Source organism: Anguilla anguilla, chromosome 16 (genome assembly GCF_013347855.1).
Source record: "Anguilla anguilla isolate fAngAng1 chromosome 16, fAngAng1.pri, whole genome shotgun sequence".
NCBI classification, from domain to species: Eukaryota; Metazoa; Chordata; class Actinopteri; order Anguilliformes; family Anguillidae; genus Anguilla; species Anguilla anguilla.
This window is the reverse complement of record NC_049216.1, coordinates 24,991,222-25,013,360: the sequence shown is the minus strand read 5'-3', so window position 1 is coordinate 25,013,360 and position 22,139 is coordinate 24,991,222. Positions and strand designations below refer to the sequence as shown.

Below are 22,139 nucleotides of genomic sequence, written 5' to 3'. Positions count from 1 at the left end.
CCCTCGCTCATTTCGCAGGAAGAGGAAATGAAAGAGCAAAGGAGAGATGAGATCTGTCCCTGGGTTAGCTGTGGCTAATTATTCCCCAAAGTGTCAGGGCCTGTGGAGGCTTAGAGGGTGCTGGGGTCCCTCATCTTTAGAGGAGCACTATATTAGTAAATGGTGGGGGGGGGGGGGGGCAGAGCAGGACAAAACAGCAGCCCCCGCAGCCCCCAAACCCCCCTCCCCCCGCCACACACACACACACAGATCAGCCCCGTCCATTCTGACCACCTGGAAGCACAGTAAAGCCACACTCAAAACAGTCCAGCACACATCTTAGATGGTCACTGCTATTACACATCAGCTACACACCAACTTATTGGATACTTATTAATGTAAGGAATGCAGTATGTATATTACTTATACAGTTGGCTAATGCTTTATACTGGTGATATATGGACTTGTTTTTTTTTCATTAACATAACTTTCACATGACGTTTATGACTTATCCTTTTTCTGAATCAACTTGATACCAAAACCCATTACAGACTAGTTCAGAAAATCTCGCAGAAATGTTTCTTTTTTCCTTGTAAAGGCATGATGACATTTTGCAATTACTCTGAAAGTGTTTGCTGTCATTTTAGGTTTATTTTACATGCAAAGTCATGATGTCAAATTGTGAATCTCATGATCCCTGAATGGTTCTATTGACATGATGAAGATAGACATTTATGAATAAAAAAATAAACGTTTACGCCCACGCAAGATTAGAAACAACATTCACAAAAATGTTGAGAAAAAGCAAAACCTATACATTATTAAAGTTAGTTATTATCTTACAAATTGAGGCAAAATGATTAATAGGCGTAATAAGTTGCTTAGGTCCTATGCGATCTCATGAAATTCCGATTTAAAATGTTATGAACTTGTTTACTGTGGTAAACAAACCTTTTAAAGACCAGCGTAGCTCTCCCAGGGTGCTCTTGTGCCGATTTGCCCATTAGTATAATGGAGCAGTGAATGCCAGCAAAATAAAACTGCAGCAAATTGGTCACGTTTCTTTGCTAACACCTGCCAAAAAAGCAGTAGCGGTGAGCGTGGAGGGATGCAAGCGGAATCACGAGCACAGAGCTCAAACCAAAGCGCAGAACATTTGTCTGCCTCCAAAATGGACTCCTGGAAATCCAAATTGCCGCTATATGCCAGGCCACCAGTCAGAGCCAAAATCTGCACACAAAAAAAGAAAATCATAAAAAGTTACAGTTGTATTCTGATGTACTCATATTAGACGCTCATGAATCCAGAAATGTGACGCTTTTAACATAAAATGACAGCGTGAAAGATCCCGTTTGTGCATCAGAGCAGAATTTAGATAAAAGGAGGCCTTAATAGACATGAAAGCACTTCGGTTTACTTACAGGAACAGCACTTCATGCCATTTTGAACACAGTTTTAGATCCTGCCATCGGCCCTCTTAATCGCGCCAATAGCCAGGGAGACGCCTGTCGTCCAATGGCAAGCCTCAGCTCACTCAGATCTAACATGCTAATTACAGCGATGACAGACGGCTAGTGCTTCGCGTGTTCTCACCTGCCAGAATCATTAGCCACGGTGGGAAGTTAGGAATGAGTCACTGCAGGCTCCATGCGCTATATGGTTACAGCCAATGAGCTGGCTAGCATGCCGTGACTCCGCCCGGTCACACACGCCTAGGCACTTTATGGCATAGCTACACTCTGGCGCACAGCGACAGGAACGTTCTGTTGAAGCACATGCCAGGGATCTCAAACAGAGGCTGTAATATTTCGTATCAAAGCACAGGGTCTCCTACAACCGGGACTGGATGAAAAATGTGCTGTGGGAAAAGTGACCCCTGTCTAAACACCCAGCTTTGTTCCACTTCCTGTTATAATTTGCCAAGGGAGAGTGGGCTATTGTAAAATAAACAAAAGAATAAAAAAAAGCTCACATCTAGCAAAGATAAAAGAACGTAACAAACAAATCCAGATGTGCCCAAGTTTAAACACCAACAAACGAACTGGCTGACTGGCAGACATATGAACGCGCTGGTCCCTGAGACCACAGCGAAGCAGGTCACAGCAGGAGCACTTTTACAGAGCTTCACAAGCTGAGGAGGAGCGTAGTGTCTGCCTCTGATCCCCGTAGCACAAATTAGTATTTAGTCTGCATCACCTCTGTGACAAGACATTGTTAATTTCCAATTAGCTGAGCTTGTAGAGATCTGGGGAATGTTTTCCCCAACAAACGCTTCAACTTTTTTGAGCAGCTGGTACAACTATTCTTTTTTGTCTAGGAAAGACTTCATACCTCACAAATAGATACATGCTTAGTTTCAATTAATGTTATTTGCTTGTTTATCTGTTTTATTTTTAGGGTTGCTCCCATTTCAGGTGTTCACTCGCTACCTTCAATGTCAATGGAACATCCCACTAAACTCAATGTTATAAAACAAATATAAAAAAATCATACTTTTGTTGGATCGTAGTGTGTACATTGGGTTCACAGATAAAAAGTTGAAACTATTATATTACATATAGGCCCTGTGTCATAAAACCTTCAAAACCTTACTTTAATTACAAAATAGAAAAATATTTTGTCCCGTTTCTACATCACCTTCAGTGAGTTGGCAAATTGAGGAGCAGGATTTACAGCAGCAAGATGTGCAGGAGGAACCTAAGGCTATGAAAACTTGCTTAAACATCAAAATATCAGAGGGGGGCAGGCAAACCTTTCCCTGCTGGCTTAGCCCAAACTGCACCCCAGTGAAATGCGAACCATCACACGGTATGTCTTGTTAATTCACTCCATACCATACCGAGAAGGAATGTTCCGGCATGGGACAGATATCGCTGCCATGCAGTTACATCCAGACACCAATCACACACAAACAACCCGCAGGTGCCATCACATAACCCTGTTTGGGAAAACTAGACAGTTAATTGGATGACGCACAAGTTTCCAACCAGTGACTTTCTGGGGAAAACAGTAAGACACATGAGTTGAAATCCCTGACAAATTAATTCATTAGCCAGAAGCTACGGGTCCTCACAGGGGTCAAGTTAAAGCCACCCAGATCCATCCATGCAAAGTAGTGGCACAAAGACTAATTGAGTTTCAGTTTCAGATGGAGGCTCAGGCACTGACGAGGTTTGAGAGTGACAATCCACCAACGTGAGGGACACTGAAAGGTCGATGGACACTAAGGGCCTGCAACTCATTTGCTTGTTAGATACTCCAGGCAAGAGCTACTGATACAACTTACATTTAAAATGTACCCAATTTTTTTATTTTATATTTCTTAATCAAATTTTGCCCATTTTATCCCAATTTGGAATGTTCAGTTTTTGTATTGGTAGGTCCTTCCCATCATTGCAGAATGTCAATTCAGGAGAGCACAGATGAGCACATGCTTATGCCACAGTCAACACTACACTAGTATTAAATACCAGCCCAGTGGGCTAATCCACGAGCTGGACCCCAGGCTAAGTAACAGCGCAGTCCCAAATATTACCAGCCTATAAAGCTAGAGGTTCTTACTAGCACATGTTGCCCCGTGGCACTATAGCACTGAATTTGAGGTGAGGACAATGCTAGCTTTATTACTTCATATTGTATCCATAGACAAGGAGCTTCTTCAAAAAGTGATTTATATCCTAACTAATGACAGGGCCAAAAAAAGGTCACAACAGCTCATGGCTTTTGAAAGCACATTCTGTTCTCCACTACATCAGTGAATAAATAAAGAACATTTTTGAGATTATACAAATCTGAAAACCAAATAAGAGAATCTCTTTAATAATTTTTAATTGCAACGACGACACCCTTCTCAAAATTGAAAGGGGCAATATTGGAATTGCAAAGTTGTTAGCAGTAAAGTATAATGGATCTCACTTTTTAGCTCTGATGCTTGAAGGTTTATAATCAATCCCCAATGTGTGGTGCACTAAGGGTTCAAGCTGTGTGTGTGTGCGTGTGTGTGCGTGTGTGTGCGCGCATGCATGCGTCTGTGCGCCTGCGTGAATGTGTGTGTATGCATGTGAGAAAGAGTGTGAGGAAATCAGAGAAAGAGAGAAAGACAGAGAATAGGAAAGAGAGAGAGCATGAAGAAGGGAACAGAAGAAATGGGAGGCCGGCAGACAGGGTGCAGTACTGCACTTTGACCCTTGTGTAGGTGGGCAACAGAGCTCCAGTACAGTGCCTCCGTGAAGACTCATTGATTAAAATGGACTGAGGAACACAGTAGTGCCTGGGGGGTCAGTATGTGATTAACCCCTACTTTTCAACTTTTAATCAGTTCCTGACCTCTATCAGTTAAAACAAGGCACCCTGGATGGAGCCCATGCTGAGGAGGCAGTAATGAGTTTGGGCTATAATGGCTGTATTTCCCAGCGGGTGCACAGCTCAAGGTTGACAGCGGAGAGAGCGAGAGTCAGAGCAAGAGCAAGCAAGAAAGAGAGATAAAGAGAGAGAGAGAGAGAGAGCAGGAGGGAAGGGTAGATGAAGAGAGAGAGATAAAGATAGAGAGAGGGAGCAGGAGGGAGGAAGAGAGGGAGAGAGAGAGGTCACACACAGCCACAGAGAGAGAGAGAGAGAATGGACACTCAGAGGGAAGGCGGTCATGGACTGAGTTCACCTTCACAGAAAGAGAACACAGGCAACATTGTTGTGAGGAGAGAGCAGTCATACAGAGATCATGCTCAGGAGAGACACAGTCACGAGGGAATTACGATCACAGGACTACGGTCACGCAGAGTGCAAACCCAGAGAACGCACACTCAGAGAAAGATTACGGCTGCAGAGAAAGTAAGGTTATCTGAGATTACAAGGGGAGAGAAATGACGAAGCACAGTTAAAGCTGTTTTCACTGAGAATGCAATGTCACACGCGTATCAGCAGCAGTGCATCACGGATCCTCAGGTCAAAGCAGCGGTTGACTGCGCACGTTCTGAAGGATGCGCTCTGCTCGTTTGTGTTCTCCCAAATCGACAGAGGACACTGCAGAGCGGAGACAGGCCTAGATTTGTGGTTGCGCATTAGCAATTTTTTTTCGGTTCCATAGGGAATAAAGAGAAATGGGAATGCAAAGTTTTAAGACGACATATTTATAACTGCAAAACCGATTTATGTCACATATAAGAACCCAGACTCACTGCATATTTGATACCCTAAATTAATGCATCTACTGTGAATTCCAGAGAGAGGCTGGCAGGCAGACAGACACCAGCAGCTCCAGAGTTAACACCTGACACAAAATGAATTCCAGGAAAAGTCTCAGCGGACGCTGAGGGATGGAGAAAGCAGATCGCCGAGACGCAGAGGAGCCCTCGGTAACCGGCAGTCATTTGCTGCCGAAATTGCCGTGGCTGAAGCTTCAACGTCCACCGCGCAGCAGCAGGGCCCATTCATCACGACTGAGACTGCGCACACTGCGGTCAGCCTGTCACGGCCCAGTTCAGAAGCACTCCTCTGCTTTTACATCCTTGACCGGAGCGTTCGCAGCGATGGAACTTCTAGGAACGTGAAATCCAGCATTGGTTCTTTAGCATTGACCCCACAAATGGTACACATTTTGTGAGATTAGTCTGCACAAAGAATCTTGCAATCTGCTTTTTTCTGCATGTATTGCGTTATTTACAGATGTATCACTAGATAATTTACAATCACTGCCTCAAACTGAAGCCCCACAATGTACGACATGATTTGTTATAAGCAGCAAGTTACCAGTGGATTATCAGCGAAGCGCATCTCTGCATGTTGGGCAGATATCAAGTCAAAATGCAGACCAGGTTAGGATCATACACTATGCCTTTAATAAGTTTGACAAGTGAGATTCACCATGCAGTGACAGAATATTTACTCAGACATTGTCTTTCTGTACCAAGCATTTGTTTCATCACCTGAAGTTGCCAGTGCCTGGAATTACAAAACAAGAACAGTGTGTAGTTTTCCTAGTGTTGGTTTCTGATACCAGTTTTAGAAAAACCAATTTACAAGCTTATGGGAATTAAAGTGTGCTCAGCTCAGTTTTATCACTTTGCCTTAAATTTTTTTTTAGCTGATATCTTGCGAGGCAGGGAATGGTAGAAGAGAGCAAGACTGCGCTGAATGCCTAATCAAGCCTGCACCTGAACAGGAGTCAGCAGTGGAGCTGCACTCAAACCCTCAGAAAAACTAGCCGCTGGTGGTGCCGTTTAAATGCGTCCGTGAATGTTAAAAAATGAAAGCTGCTCAGTCATGCTCCTTCGCGCTCGCCCACTTCTATCGTACCTCCTCCCTCTTGAATTCACTCCCATGGACAATTTTTAATGAAGAAAACCAACATGGTAAAACCCCATTGGGTCGGAGCTGGAAGGAACATTATTTTCTATCAGCCCATTTGCAGTTGTATAGAGGCACTAAAACAGTCACTGTTTTCCGGTCAATATGTGCTCTCCTATTAACAATAAAGAGAGAGAGAGGACACATACTCAAATAATAAAGGCTCATATATAGGCCGGCATTCTCCCTACAGTTACATGTCCCACAATGCACCAGTGCTGACTGTGGCCAGGAGTCTGATAGGGTACTGCACAATGGACCTTTGCTTTGTCCAGAGAGAAGGCTTCAGGTCAAATGAAGTTCCCCTCACCTCATCAAGCAAAAGTGAGTCGTCTGGTTGATTAGGCTCCTGCCACAGCTTGGGGATTGCAGAGCAGAAATTAGGGATGAGAGGCAGCATACACATTAGAAACCACCCCTGCGAGCACCTCCCAAACTGATCATGTGGCAGCAATAGGATGTGTCTACAAAATACAGCAGGGCAGTCCAAACTGGGAATAAAAGAAAAAAAGGAGGCTCTAAATAATTTTTTTTCTTTAAAGGCTCCTACTGCAACATATACTGCACACTGTGGAGCATATTGGGCGGAATATTCCGTCCCTTTACGCATATCGGTAACACTTCTGTAGACACATTCCGGTGCAGGCCTCCATCCATACCCCGTTTGCTAGCTGCAGCGGGAGAGAGCTGTCTGAGGCAAACAGGGCAGATGCCCTTGAGTCCGCATGTGAAAGCCACAGAATAATCCCTTCTTAAACTGAGCCATACAGAAGAGGCTGTATTTATTCTTATTCCCACATCGGCCCATCTCAGCCAGCATTCAATCATAAACCCAATTCGAAAATGGATTCTGAATTCGAGCATTTGCTTTTTTTGAGGTCAATAACAGCGAACTCTTTTGTGAAAACAAACAATGGAAAGGGGGCAGCGAGGAGAGCTGGGGTGGAGGAATATAATTCTAGTAGCACAGCAGATTGATTCAGGCCAAGTGATTTCAAATTATGTAGAAAATATGTGTGTGTGTGTGTGTGTGTGCCTGGTGGGGTGGGTTTGGAGATTTACCTTAGGCAAAGCTGCAGGGAATGTAAGCGTGCTTGAATAGGGCAGTATTGCTCATTTTCAATGCAATCAGGATGGTGATAATACATTATAAAATGTCATTATATGATGCCATTATTATGTCCTCATATTATAACAACCTTCAGCCTTCAACCAGTGCATTCATCCTTAGACATTTGGAGAACTTATTCAAGGTTATACAAGTACTTAAGTATCCATGTAGCATGCTTATTTTAATTTCTTTTTATGTTTGCTGTCCATGGTCCTGAAAACATAATATACTCTTATTAGACAAGACCAAATATGAATCATGATAGAGATGATAAAGAAAATGAATTATATCAGCATACAGGACTATGCAAATGACACCGTATATGTGAATATTTACCTTCTGAACATGAATTTTTCATAATCTCCTGTGGGGCAGCCTGCCATGCTTAGAGTCGATGAGAGCCGGTGATCACACAGAGATCAACAGTGTGTAACCGCTTCATGTACAGTGTCATACACCCCGTGCCCTTTGTTCCCATTCCACTTCAAACACAGTTGCTTACTTGATTACTCATGAATGTGCCTCATTGATCCGGATACTCTCTCTCTGCAGCTGGAAAGCAGAGACTCATCTTGCGGTTACTGATGCACTCATATCTACACATGTCCTCAAGTCACAAGGCCCAGCTACATCTGGCCACACAAGCTGCTGTCAGGGAGCTGACATCACTCACATGTGAGTCCCTTTGTCTTTTCATTCATCAAGCCGACTCAAAGGCCAGTAAACATGTGCTTCTCATTTTTCAATTACAAATCAGAATAGTTTCTTCCTTTTTTTGATATGAAAGGGTACGCCACTACTCAAAGTCAGAGCTTTAACGCTAAGATGCGATTGATCACACACGACTGCTTTTTTCCTCCTTTCCTCCCACACCCAACTGACAGGGCGTCCTTCGGGAGCGGTCTCCATGCCGACGTTAACCTTTCACTAAAGTCTTTCCATGTGAGTCAGAGGCAGACAATAACAGTGCTCTGACAGTGATGACCGGAGAGCGGAGTCAGGAGACGATGCACACCCTGTCTCAGAGGAACGGGGGCTGTGTGAGAGGACTAGGTCAGCCACGTGTGGGCCGTGTGTGTGTGTGGCGTGAGATGTGCGTGAGCTACATACACAGGCTCCGCATGAGTCATCTGGCAAGCGCGTGAGGTGTTCATTCACACAGTCACATCTTATACCAAAGCATGCTGCACAGACAACCGCACACCACACAGTAATTCAGGGGACCCCTTACAAGGTACAAAAAAAAAAAAAAAAAAAAACACCACTGGATTTCACAGCTTTGAAATCACAATTACAACAGTGAACACGGCAACGTGCAACATTTTAATAATAAACTACTCTGCTGTAATTAGGTGCAATTATTCTTCTCTCTCTCTGGCCTCTTGACAGCCAAGCAAATGAATATGCATTCATGTCCAGCTGTTTGGTATGTACATACTGTAGAGAAGTTGTTCTGATCTTGGTGAATAAACCCACAAGGTACTTGATGTAGAACAATGCTTTTGAGTATCACGCACCAACTCATTTGTATTGCAGTATTCAAAACACATGATTTCCCTTTTCTATTGACAAAAATATAGTCTGAAGGTGCCACAACGGGCTAGGAAAAATGTTTTTGTTGTTTTTTTGTTTTTTTTTGTCAATTTAGGGAGAGAAGCAGTGGAAGTTCAATAAATGAACTGTAATCACAAGGACAACCACGTTTCCGTAATTCCTCAATTCCGCAATGCCTAATTTGCCCTGCGTGACAGTCTCAAGATACCAGGAGCACTGCAGAGGAGGAAGACTGACGGGGATATTAGACCAGAGAGCAGTTCTCCACTGGATCCCCAATCGAAGCCTGACGGACTGGAGTCCCAGAAGCAGCAGCTGTTCTGTGCAGCTGAGCGGGGCCCTTTACCCAGGGCGCTTATGAAAAACCGCAGGGGTGTGAGTGGGCATGAGAATGAAAAACAATCAGCTGGAGCCACTGTGCAAGCTTTCCTCTGGACGTAAATATCAGCCAAGTGCATGATTTATTGCTCTGGGAGAGCCTAATGCCCACTTTACATTTCACAGGTCTCATCTGGTAAAATCAGGACCGCGTCTGAAACAGGACACCAGTCAGCCGCAGGCACGTCCCGTTACACACACCACGCCCACACCGGAGGCAAACTATTCACAGCTTAGCAAGTACTGTAAATATACCATGCAGGGCCAGCTCGGGGCTTCTGTAGATAATTTGTTTTGTGTATACACAAGCCATCCGGCTGAACAAGAATTAAAGGGGAAAAAAAGGGGGGGGACACTCCTAACCACCCACACATAATGAAAACGGTAAACTTCAGTCCACGTTTCCAGCATTGCGTTATGCAATTTAAATAATTTACGATATAAACATGAGTACCGCAGCTGACTACAACAATTACAATTTGTCTCAACTCATAAACCAGTCCTATTTTGGAGAGAGTTCTCTTGTGTAAACAGAATGCCACAGCAGCAACAGCCTACAAGTTATTTATTTCTGAATCCAGTGGAGGAATGTTAGATAATGTAATGAACCACAATAAGCTCTTGTCACATTTAAAATTAAGAATGGATAAAACATACACTTACAAACATTTACTAAAGGAAAATAAGGCATATGTAAATGAAGGAAGCCTCTGTTCAACCCTGTATGAAATCCTCAGGTCCTTTGACTGGGGTCTCTGTCTCTTTTTCTGGCCAGAAATTATGTTGCTTGTAGAATTTTCTGAAATTCTACAAGCAACCTGTGATCAGATTTAAAAACAAAGCTGTGCGTCCTGATAAAGCTGTGTGTCCCAATAAAGGTGTGTTCTGACAAAGCTGTGTGTCTGAAATAGCTGTGTCCTGAAAAAGCTGTGTGTCTGAAAAAGCTGTGTCCTGACAACAGTTTGTTCTGACAAAGTAAACTGAGACTGCACTGAATCCTTAAAGTGGATCCCTGCAGTGGATATGTATCCAGTACATTATTACTGTTGTTCTCTTTTCCCACATATTATGAAAAGGACATCCAAATAAACAACAAAACAAGTCTGAATTGATTGAACTCCAAATAATATCTTCAAATGTCTACTTCTGGCATTGAGGTTTTACAAAGTTTTTATCTTGAGCCTTTCTACAGCACCTGTGTTTTGCCGTGTTTGATGTCCTGGGGGAAAGTGCGGGGGGCTGGGCAGAGAACTCATGCAATCAGGACCTGTTGGGTATAAGTCACACAGGCCGACAGGGCATGTTTGTCGGCAGCAGCTGACAGGCAGTGAGTGAGAGAGAGAGAGTCCTCATTAGTTTCCACGGGGGCACCCTGCCGTAGCCTCTCACCCAGCTGGGCTGTAATTGCCCCTCGCTGAGCTCCAGGGACAAGCAGCGCGGCAGCTGCACATCTGCAAAATAACTCAAAAATTACTCCGCCTGCATCATAAATAAAATGGGTTCGCATAAAAGAGGCTTAGAAGTATGAACCGGTTGAATGCCGTGCACTTTAAGCATTGCTAATACTCTATAATACCGCTGTAAATGGGACACTGTTCATCCCCCCCTGAACGTGGATGTACCACCGTATGTATTCTGACAAAGCTGACATTGAGACCTATGACCTTCTGGTGCTTTTTTCTAGACGATTGCACCCAGCCAAAAACTGCTGGCTCTGGTTTATTAGGAGGTTGACAGCAGCCCGCGGGCTCACCCCAGCTAACCCCCATCCCTGTAAAACCTGAGATTTCATCAGCTTTTACTGCTCTGGAGATTTAATGAGCACTAAACCTATGTAACCCTCTCAGCTACTGGGCGAGTCATTCGCGAGTCTCCTCCGGACTCAATACACACTATTTACTGCCTGCCTCCTTCGCTACGAGTCTGATTAATACTTCCTTCTACTTTGTTAAGTAAGGCTCCACCGCTTCCGCCATTTGCATTGGCTTTATGGAGGTGCTTAATCCTGCTGATTTAACAGAATACAAATTGAGGCATCTTGGATTCTGTGGAATTACTCCATTTCAGGAGGGACTAATTTGTAATGTAATCAATTTAAGGGGACTCAATCAAATGAATAAAACTGCCTTTAAATGCTTTTCATTTGCCAATAAATTTTTAGGGTTTTGTCCAAATGGGCCCACTGATAGATGCCATTCACAGACTGGTGCGGCAATTATAAAAACAATGCAGTACGTACAGATCTCAGTTCTCTACACTGCACTGTCAACGTTATCCCTTTTTTACTGGGAACTCTGCAGGTCTCAGTGAAAATAACGCTTAATTCTTTTCACATTATTTTGTCATCTGTAGGCCCTCAGTGTTTTCTGATAATGTTGAATCTTTGAGGCCATTGAAATAAACTACCAGTCAATGAATCTTGTCTGTAAAATGTCAGCTCTTAGCTGAACACGCTAATTAACCTGACAGTAGCGGTTTTCATGAAATCCTGAAATGTCTCCCATTAATTTATGCAGCAAAAAAACTGCTGCTCGCCCTCCGCGACATTCGATATCCCTGCTATCTGTGTTTTGTTGTCCCACAATTATTTTTTCAGAAATTATATCCATTTTGAACATTCTGCAAAAATATTATTTAAATAAAGCATTCAATTTAATGGCAACAACATCTAAGCAGCTTAATGAGAAACAATGCACTGAAATTAAGACGACTTTGAACATTCTCTCGTACCTCAAAGCTATGAACATTACTTTGTAAAGGACTGGCACATTTTGGTTCTCCCAAGAATTATTTTCTTTCTTCAAAGGTTTAACATTTTACAAGCAAGACAGATTGTATTGGATATTGACACTGGATAAAACCATATTCAACAGGATTCAATATGAATATTCAATATTCATACTGGATAAAACCATGTTAAACTCAGGTGGGGGGAATTACTTTGGCAATGTAAGCTCTCAAACCTTCCTGAAAAAAATACCTCACATTCTTTTCAGTTATGAGCCAGAATATCAGAATGGCTGATAACACAAAGGGCACTCTAAAGATCACTTGTTTTAAAACATTAAACATTTTAACATCTTCCTACACCTCCTGGAATTACAAAGAATAAAAATGAAAGCAAAATCTCGAGGCTGGAAACCTCCCATGGCACGCGGGTGTCGAGAATCCGCTTGATGGCCGACATCAATCTTTCTCCATAACGTCACGGTGATTGCACCGCCTTGGCACCCCGGCTGCAATCAAAGCTGTCAGGCTACAGTCCACCCCTTTCCTCATTCCATCTGTCTAATCAGTCCGAAAGCTGGCCATCCTTACCGGCCCAGGAGCCTGCCAGCGCAGAGCCTTTCCACATAAACTGATAAGGGGACCGGGGCTCCGAAACGCTGCACAAACGAACGAGCGTCGCCGCGCACCGTTACCCAGCCGGCCGTCCGGATTCTCCCAGCATTCACCCTTATCGAATCGGGGAGGATGAAAAGCTAACATTCCTAATTCAAGTGGGAGGCCCCCGAAAAGCGCAGAGCCCCGAATGGTTTCGTTTCTCTTGCCACTCTGCCCGGCTCATTTTCCACATGCTTAAGCCCGCGACTCTCCAGAGGAGCCCCCCCCCCCCCCCCCCCCCCCCCCCCCCCCCCCCCGGTCCCCGGTATCTACTGGAGAGAGGAGAGGACTTTCCGCAAATTGTATTTCTTTTCAGGCCGACGAGGGAGTCCTTGCTGCCAGGACATTTGCCAAAGAGGGAAAGAGGAGGGGGTGAAATAGAAAAGATAATCTTCAATAAAGCGCGCTCGTTCTTAATAATCTTTAATTTCATCTCGGCTTGCTGGTGAGCCTGCAGGGTGAGACTGTCTCCATTAGCTGAGCCTCGTAACGTCACTACTAGATTGGCGAAGTGAGGTCTTGGTCCATTGCACACACACAAAGGGAGGAGAAATGTGCCTCATCGTGCTTCTCCATCTGATAATAATGCACCATTCTGAATTTAAAAAAAAAAAAAAAAAATTGAAGCCAGATGATCCGTTATCACAGCACACTTTTTCCCATAAGGATGAACACAGCTCTGACACTTCCACAAAAGAACACCAGGATGGGAACCAGTGAGTAAAACACGTACAGAAATGTAACGTATTCAATATTAGGGTTATGCGCTGGTGAAGCCTACTCGTCATTTATTTATTTATTTAACTAAGCGGAAGCAAGAACAAATCTTAATCTTTCAATCCATCAGTCCCGTCCCCTCAACCAACCTTCTGTGTTGTAAGACTGAACACTTTACAAATGTTTTCCTACAAACACCCCATTGCAATATATCATGGAATTATAGCATTTTAGCGATGATGAAGCCAACTAAAACCATGCTAAATTGAAAAATAAACAGAACTCTCTCATAAGCTGTATGTTTTGCAATATTTATTTGGCTACCAAATCATAAGGTGCCATTTATTCAGTACACAATGAGCTGCATGAAAGGCACAATGGAAAGGCACAACAGGAACAATGCTCTCACAGCATTTAAAACAAAAACCTTCTAATTACAAATCAACTAATAAAATGACCACAAAATAACAAAATAATAGTGCTGCTAGTATTTTAACCAGGACTGGCTACACTACTTCAACTTCTGCAGCTGTGGGTTCTGGTGATCTATAAAAAGAAAAGCGTTTCATTTTACCGACCATATGTAAAGAATATCCTGCCAGAGCACTCAGTGATTTGCAAAGAGATAAGCGGCATGACAGATTTGATCATTTCCATCCAGGTACTATGGGAGATTGTGAGGGGAAAAAAACAGTTATTAGCAGCTTAATGGGCTGTATTCAAATAGTAAAATGATAAAACGCAAGTGGTAGTGTTGAAACACCATTTTGAGCTCGTTAAGACAGAAATACACTTGCATGTCAACATTGAGGACAAATGTAGAAGTAATCAAAGTCAATGTCTTTTCAGCTTATAATCGGAGAGCTATAAGTTTCTGATGGTGAGGCGTGCAGACACACATGGCTAACAGCTGCTCATGAACATAATAAGATGAGCTGGATTCGCACAGCTTGCTTATACTCCCTCAGCCCCGTGACTGGGTTTGAAATGGATGGGTAACAGTAGAAAGAACAAGTGAAATGTACACTACATGACCAAAAGTAACAGGACACCCCTTGGTCTGGGGCTGTGTTTCATGGTCAAATCCCTGCAGCAATGCTCCAACATCTAGTGGAGCAGCAAAGGGTGGACCAACTCCATAATCTGATGAGACGTTGGATGTCAGGTGTCCACATACTTCTGGCCATGTAGTGTACCATCTAGCTGCACTGTTTGGGTTATCCATTGTTTAGAGTTGCCATTTTTACTGTAGGAAGTATGTTATCAGCAAGATAAATGCTTTGTTTCTGATGGCACAGGTGTCAAAACGTGGACTATACCGGAGTTCTCAACAGCCGCTCTCATGATGCAATATACGGGCTTGATATATGGGTGCACGAATAACACATCAGTAGCCATCTATGGCAGGCATGATGAATGCGACACCAGAAATATTATGAGCTGAACTGTTTACTTTCAATCAAATCCAGAAAGCTACGGGGACAAAATCCTACCTGAGCCAAGTCCTGGCTTACAGCACAGCGCTCAGTGACAGCTTGTATTTTTAATAGACCATTTGTTTTGCCCCCACGGTTACTCTCACCCCGTAAGTTAGGTACTCTGGGCATCTTGTGCTTTCAGTTTCCTGCCATCAACTCCAGGTTCTCTGAGTTTGTTATGACTTGCAAAAAAGCTGCAGTACCTCATGCAGGTGTCCAGCTCTGTGCCAGTCCTCAGACCCATCTGTTTCCTTCTCTGTGGAGGAGGAGGCGGAGGAGGAGACGGAGGGTTCCCCCTCACTGACAGGACTGGGCAGAATGGACCCAGAAGCATAAAAACAAACTCCAGAAGTGCACATCCCTCATCAGGCTGCTATGCCGCTCCTAGTTTAAACGTACGTGCGATAACAGTTCAGACCTGCACCCTCCCTCTCCACTACCATGCTCTACAGAGGCACGCCATTATCCACAGATTACATTATTCAGAATAAACACTCATTAAACCTCCGCCATTGCCTCCTGTGTAATGTTCTCACATTGATGGCCCAATGCCAGTCCAGTCTGAACACAAACATATAGTTCCATGTTTATCTTCCATTTTCATTCCTGTTGCTTTTGATTAATAATTTAATTCCCACCTCTATGGCCACCTTTAAGAGCTTTACCATCACAAAAGTACCTCCCGTGGGGAAGGCTGCGATGAAGCTGAGCTAAAACTGTTGATTGGCTACTCTGAGGAGTAATTGATTTAGGTGCCTTAGTTGTGATGAGCAGCCTTCACTATCTCCATCTGAGGGATTAGGTCTGGTTCCACCAGAATAAAACAGGCATTGATTTTGGTTGGGATATAGATGCAGAGAACTCAGTAAAGGCCTGATTATCTACGTAGGCTTAAATATAATTGTGCTTAAACGGATTAGGGTGTTCTCTTTTTATCAGACCGATTTTTTGTCTTCACTCTACCCTGCAGGGAATGCGTGGTCTGCCCAGTCTAGGCTCAGAGCCAGGAGAAACAGTACAGGTGATGCTCCGGGCTAAAGTCTTCAGTCTTCCAATAAGTAGAACAGACAGCCTATCCCGATGCCACTCACCAGCTGAAACATCGCAGTACAGAACCCAAAATCAGCACCGCAGTTGTTCTTTCAAGCAGGTCAGCTTCTATAGATTGGACTGGCAGCTAGCCGGTGGTGAAAGCATTAAAGTGGCCCAATCTTCCAGGACATATGCCTGCGGGGACAACTATAACATAATGAGCGCTACATCTTATATCTGGGGAGGTTACACATACTGTTCTCAAACACTGTGTGAATACACTGACTCAATATATTCAGAGCTGATATAGCTAGATCATCAGTGTATTATATCAGTACATAACAATGTACCGATTACACATATCCAGTGTTGAAAACATCAGCACAGGATATATGGAATCAGTACATTCTAAGGAGTGCAAAAATGCAGCCTTTTGCATGAAGAAAGTTACTTCTCCTGGACCTGAGCAGGAGGAAGCTTCTAGAGCCCTCTCTATTGACTGGAAGGGCATATGTTACCATACACAAATGAACAGATGACAACCAGAGCACCTATTACAGAGAAGGTGGGACTGAGAGCAGCTGCTGGGAGGGACTCATTAGTGTGCAAAGTGAGGGGGGAGGGGGTGGTGTGGGTTCATTTGGTCTGACTCCCCGCTATCAGCTCTGTTTGGGCTTGATAAGGGGACATTGACATATTAGAGAAAGACCTCTACCGCCACGGCGGATTTACGGTCCCCCCTGCGGCCGCTGCGGGGGTGTGCAGCGCTGTAAATCAGGAGGGGGTCGCTCTCCCGGAGGCCACGCCACCGTCACTCTGCTCCCATTGTCACATGGAGTGATGGCTGGGGCTGGTGTGTTTCCTGTTGATAGGGGAGCGGGGTCATTCGTCTAAAGTGCGCATTTGCATACCTCCGATTTCGCGGCGCGTTTTTTCGCTGCGCGGGCCCGGCGTTCTGAACCCGGGGATGAATCACACGGGGCTTAGGTTGCCTTCGGGTGGAATCGGAAATGTGATTGCTTTGCCGTTGCCATGGGGACAGTTAGGCGAATGCAGAGCATCTGCGCTAGCCCATTCAAATGATTCCACAGAAAGGAAAACACATTTCTTAGTTGTAAAGGCACCGGTAACCCAGTATTCCAGTAAACACTCAAATCAAGAGGGATGTCTCAAGACCTGTAAAAAATATAAGTCCCTGGAAGAGAAAATGAGCGCACAGCAAATCGCTAAATCCCTGGTTTGCTGCCTCAAACATCACACGCGGCCGAGCAGGACAGAGCCGCTGCAGTGAGGCGGAGGAAGAAGCTCCGCTCTCAGGATGGAGCTCCCTTCATGGCCGCAATCCTTCTTCCCTTCCCCACAGTCCTCTGTGATCACATCCAGAACAACCACAACCCTTCACCGGGAGGTAACTTTACTGTGTCCGAGATCCACACTGAAGACTTAATACAGTAGCTTTGCATATTTAATGGAAAACAACTAATTAAAAAAAAGCAACAAACAAAACGTATCTCTGTTTTGAAATACAGAGGGCTTTGCCAAGCGTGAAATCTCGTTATTTATGACCACAAGAGAAATCCCCTGTCTAATTAGTCGAGAAAGATGGAGATGAGTACTGGTTGGTTCAATATCCGTCATAACAATAGCGTGCACTGATAGCTGACCGCGGTTTTTGCATATATAAATAAATAATAAGAGCCCATTAAATTAGGGAGGGAGGCAGCTATCTTTGTAGTAGCAGGGAGATCAGGCCTGCAGATATTACGCCTGCCCCAGGGACTGATGCAGGTGCTCAGCGTTGAGCTGAACAGAGCGGCCAGATGTCCCAGGGCCCATTCCCACAGAGAGAGCCACGCACGGCCCGGAGGGACGTCAGGGGGCATGTGAGGGCATGCAGCCCAGCCCCGGGCAGCTAACTGCGGCTCTAAGAGCGAGCTCTCTGCCAGGCAGTCCGAAGTCGCCCCCCCCCCTCCCCCGCGCCACGCGTGGAAAAGGTTAATGAATGCAGCTGCGGCGAGGGGGGAGAAAGCGATGTAAATAATGGCCTTTGCATACGGGTGGAGGTGCTGCGTTTCAGCTCGCCGTGTTTTCAGTGAAAAGCCACATGCGAGTCCCCATGGAGCAGGTGTCCAGGCGGGAACTAACCCTCAGTGTGCACCTGTTCCCGGGAGGTTAGCAGACACTGACGGGCTGGCGGATTTCAGGACAACCCTCCCCCCCCCCCCGCCCCCTCAGCGTATCAAAAGCCGGTTCTTTAACATTCACTACATGAGCTCACTGCTGCTCACACTTATACACACATAATGGAGTTCTCTCCATTTAATTTTCCATTTAATTTAAGTGCACCAAAGCTCTCTGGGAAATAAAGTACATGCATTATTCAGAAGAGAGAGGGGAAAAAAAAAAACCCTGGCACAGAAAAGTTTGAGATTAGAGCGTTACCCAATCTGTTCGATAAATTCAGTCGCCAGCTTTCCATCGCACTGGAGCTGAAAAGGCATTCCGATCACGGTGGCACAGTCGTAATAAAGGCCCTCCTTTCTATGCTTCTTGTCGATGATTAAATTGTATTTTGCTGAGCATTCCCCAAATGACCCCCCATCCCATAAATGGCTGAGTACAGCTATATCATGAATGCATTCAATTACGGAGAAATAGTCAGAACTAATCAAGGTTCAAACTACTCATGCTCTGTTGTTCTAGATAATCCATCGTACGTTATCTTTTCCCCCCAAAGTCATTCTGAATACATTCTGCATATCTCAGTCAGTTACCGGTAAGGATGACTTTTCACTGTTTTTCAGAACCAATTAATTTAAACTCTCTTTCCCTTGTTTAGCTAGGGTTAGGGTTAGGGTTAGGGTTACTTCTTTATATATTATATTATGCTTAAAAATATTGGAAACCTGTATTTGTTTGTTGTGATAAAATAGTTTAGAGAGTTTTTATAACAATCAATCATTTTATTTCCTCAAAAAAAGTAGGTGCCAGAATAACCTTGTTTTCAGTCTTTATCGAATAAATGCTCATCATCATTCGCCATTCAAACTGGAGGTAAAGACTTTGGCCTCTTTCAAGGCCAAGCTCCATACAGACAGGAAAATGAATTAGCATGAGATCTGAGGACAGTGATGGCTGACAGGTCGTGCTGCTAAACCTCCACAGGGTTTCTCCCTCACCCCAGGCCTCACCCCCTCTGCCCCTGCGCCGCACGCCGGCTCGGCCGTAAAAAGCCCAGGTGTTGAGAGCGCGGCTCTTCATTCCCAAAGAGCGCTAAACAAGCGGTGCCTCCTTCCGTCACGCCGCCCCGTTGGGGGGTCTGGTACTGATTTGCTCTCTCCGCGCGCGCCTGACGCAGAGGCGGCTCAGTTCATTCACCTCCCCTCTGACAGGTTACAGCTCAGTGACGCTTATGTGCACCGGTAGCCTGTCAGCACAGCAATATCGATCAGCGCATCGTCGATGTTTACCCTGTAAAGCGTGTTTGTGTTTCTCCCTCGCGGAACGAGGGGGAGGGGGACTTGATTTTCACAGTGCTATAGCTGTGTGCGTCTCCCTGGGGGGGGGGGGGGGGGTTGGGCCAGTGATTTGACTGCCAGGCAGAGTGGCATGAAGCAAACTCAAGGCCTTGTGACTCACTGGGTACAGCTGGTCCAGCCCACCCCCCCTCCCCCCCCTCCCACCATGAGCCATTACTGTGACCCACTGAACCATCCGCCATCTTCCATCCACCACCCACACGCACACACACCCCCATACCCCCACCCACCACCAGCCCATTCCATGCTGACCAAACCCCCATGTCTGGGCGATGAGTCATTAACACGCAAGGCTGCACACCCTCACTCCGCGAACGAGTTCCAGAGAGCGAAATGGCGCACACGTGAACGAGTGAGAAAACTCTCACCCTCGCCGTGATACAGTGATACAGAGGAGGAGAGCATTTCCACATCCTAAGATTTTCAGCCTTAGGGGAGTAATAAAAACAACAAGAATACAGATTCTGATATCTCTTAATGTCACTTCCTCATGACACGGTCTTGGAAAAAAGCAAGTAAAAGCCGCACCTCTGAGTAACAGATATTATCCATTCAAATACGTGTGTAAGAAAACCTAGATTTTTTTACTAGATGTTTTTTATTTTTTATTTTCTGTGCGTGTTCACTTATTTATTTATAATTGGAACATGGCTAGTTTCTGGAAATAAATAGTAATTTTTTGATGTCACAACGCAGTGAAGGTTATGTGATTGTTCTGCCCTGCAGAGGTGGTCTAATAGGGTGGTGATGGTGACATGTCTTGTTTTCAGGAAGTACACTTTTTCACAAGAACTTTTACATTGCTATTCTGATCTTCTTCCAATTATCCAGTTCTTGAAACCATCAATTCAATATCATGGAATTGACTGTCCTTATTCTGTCACTTATAGAATGTGACTGTTTGACCTTTGTGCCAGCTTAATGCTAAATCACCCATCACAATGTATCAATCACTCCATTTGTTTTCACCTTTGGTGTGACATGACAATCTATTTCTGTGTGTTTCATTTCATCTATAGTTCATAGTACAGCATAGTGTGTTAAGCCAGTTAATAACCTGTTAATACAATGTGTGATATTGAATTTGATTGCAATCAATTCCAATATTACACATGGTTAACTGCACACGATTGCAATATGTTTCTTTCGCTAAGTGCTCAACGTGCTGCCATTGACCTCACCATGTCACACTCATGCAGATCTCAGCGGGCAGCTTGCCTGCATTTTGAAAAAAGAAAATGAAAAATCTCAATATTTGTCTGAGAGTGAGAGAAGGGTCTCGGTGCAGAATGTTTATGATCAATGCAAAGACACAGTACGCTGCTCTGGGACCCAAATCCCAGCAGAGTAACAACAGCAAGCCCTCTGGCTGGGCTGGGACAGCGCTGTGGAGCAGTACAGTACATATCTGCTGGAGATCACATCAGCGGCACCTGCCTGCCCTAAGGTAGAGACTTTCACCGCTCATAAAGTCTCTATCACTGGAATTGCATGCTTTTAGTTTTTGGCCATGCCTGATTATCGGTCTCCAGAATGCAGCGATTGGACTGTGAAAAATGTGTCTCTGTGCGTTCATACGTGTATATACTGTATGTGTGTGTCCTGTATTGTATGTGTGTTTGTGTGCGTGTGTAATAACGCTTATAGAATGAATCTATTCCACCAGCAGTCTCAGTCTACGGTGCACTTATGCATGAGCGACATGCCTGATTGAACAGAGGACACCTGAACTAACACAGCGTGAACTCTACTTCCCATACAGTATCAGGAACACAGTGCTGGAGGTGGGGGGAGGAGCGGGGGTGGCGACCTTATGGTCGACAGTGGGAAACTGAACACAGGTTCTCCGGTGCCTGATATGACAGACTATCAGCAGTAACACCCCTCCCCCTCCCCCTCCCCCCGTGTGTTTCTGACTATTTAAAATCCAGGTATCCTCAGTCCAATTCACAATTCCCACCCACTACTGGAAGGGGAACATGCAGCTCTCTGAAACCCAGATGTGTACTTAACCTAACTTACATGTTTGATTAAAACAACACTATGGGCAGAGCTGTGGTGTCATATACACCTATGTGGCATGAAATATACAGAAGCTCAGTCAGGCTTCCTGGATGGGGATAGCGCACTCTCCTGTGTCACAGGCTTTTAAAAGGTAGAAAGCATGTGCCACAGAATGGATAGCTAAACCTGACACACAGAAAGCCAACCTGGCCATCCCACCTGCAGTGGCTTCTTGGAAATGCCCTGATGGGAACTGACACTCAGAGCTACTGTGAGCCCGTATAGGTTTCTGTGTTTTTCACCAGGAGACTACAGGGCAGAGGTCTAAAATGCATTCCAGGGTAACTATGCTACAGGCATTTCACTGGACCTCTGAAGAAGTGTGCCCACCATTGTACCGACATGCTCTACAGACAAACTGACTCATTCATAAAAGTTGCCAGCAACAAGGTTGTCTATTAAAATCTATTTAACAGTACCTATTTTCATCAGATTATTCAAACGTTGTATTAAAATTAATTCTAGAACAATACCAGCCGTATGCTTCATAATGCATCAGCAGGCAGGTTACAACAAGCATGAAAACCTTGTATATATTTATAACTCTACAGGACTGCAGTA

At 44.6% G+C, this 22,139-nt stretch overlaps 1 protein-coding gene across 2 annotated transcripts in view; it reads right to left on the bottom strand.

The window, feature by feature from the left end:
- Positions 1 to 22,139, bottom strand: part of LOC118214810 (protein FAM189A1-like) — a 107,645-nt gene that overhangs the window by 26,946 nt on the left and 58,560 nt on the right. The window lies entirely within an intron of this gene.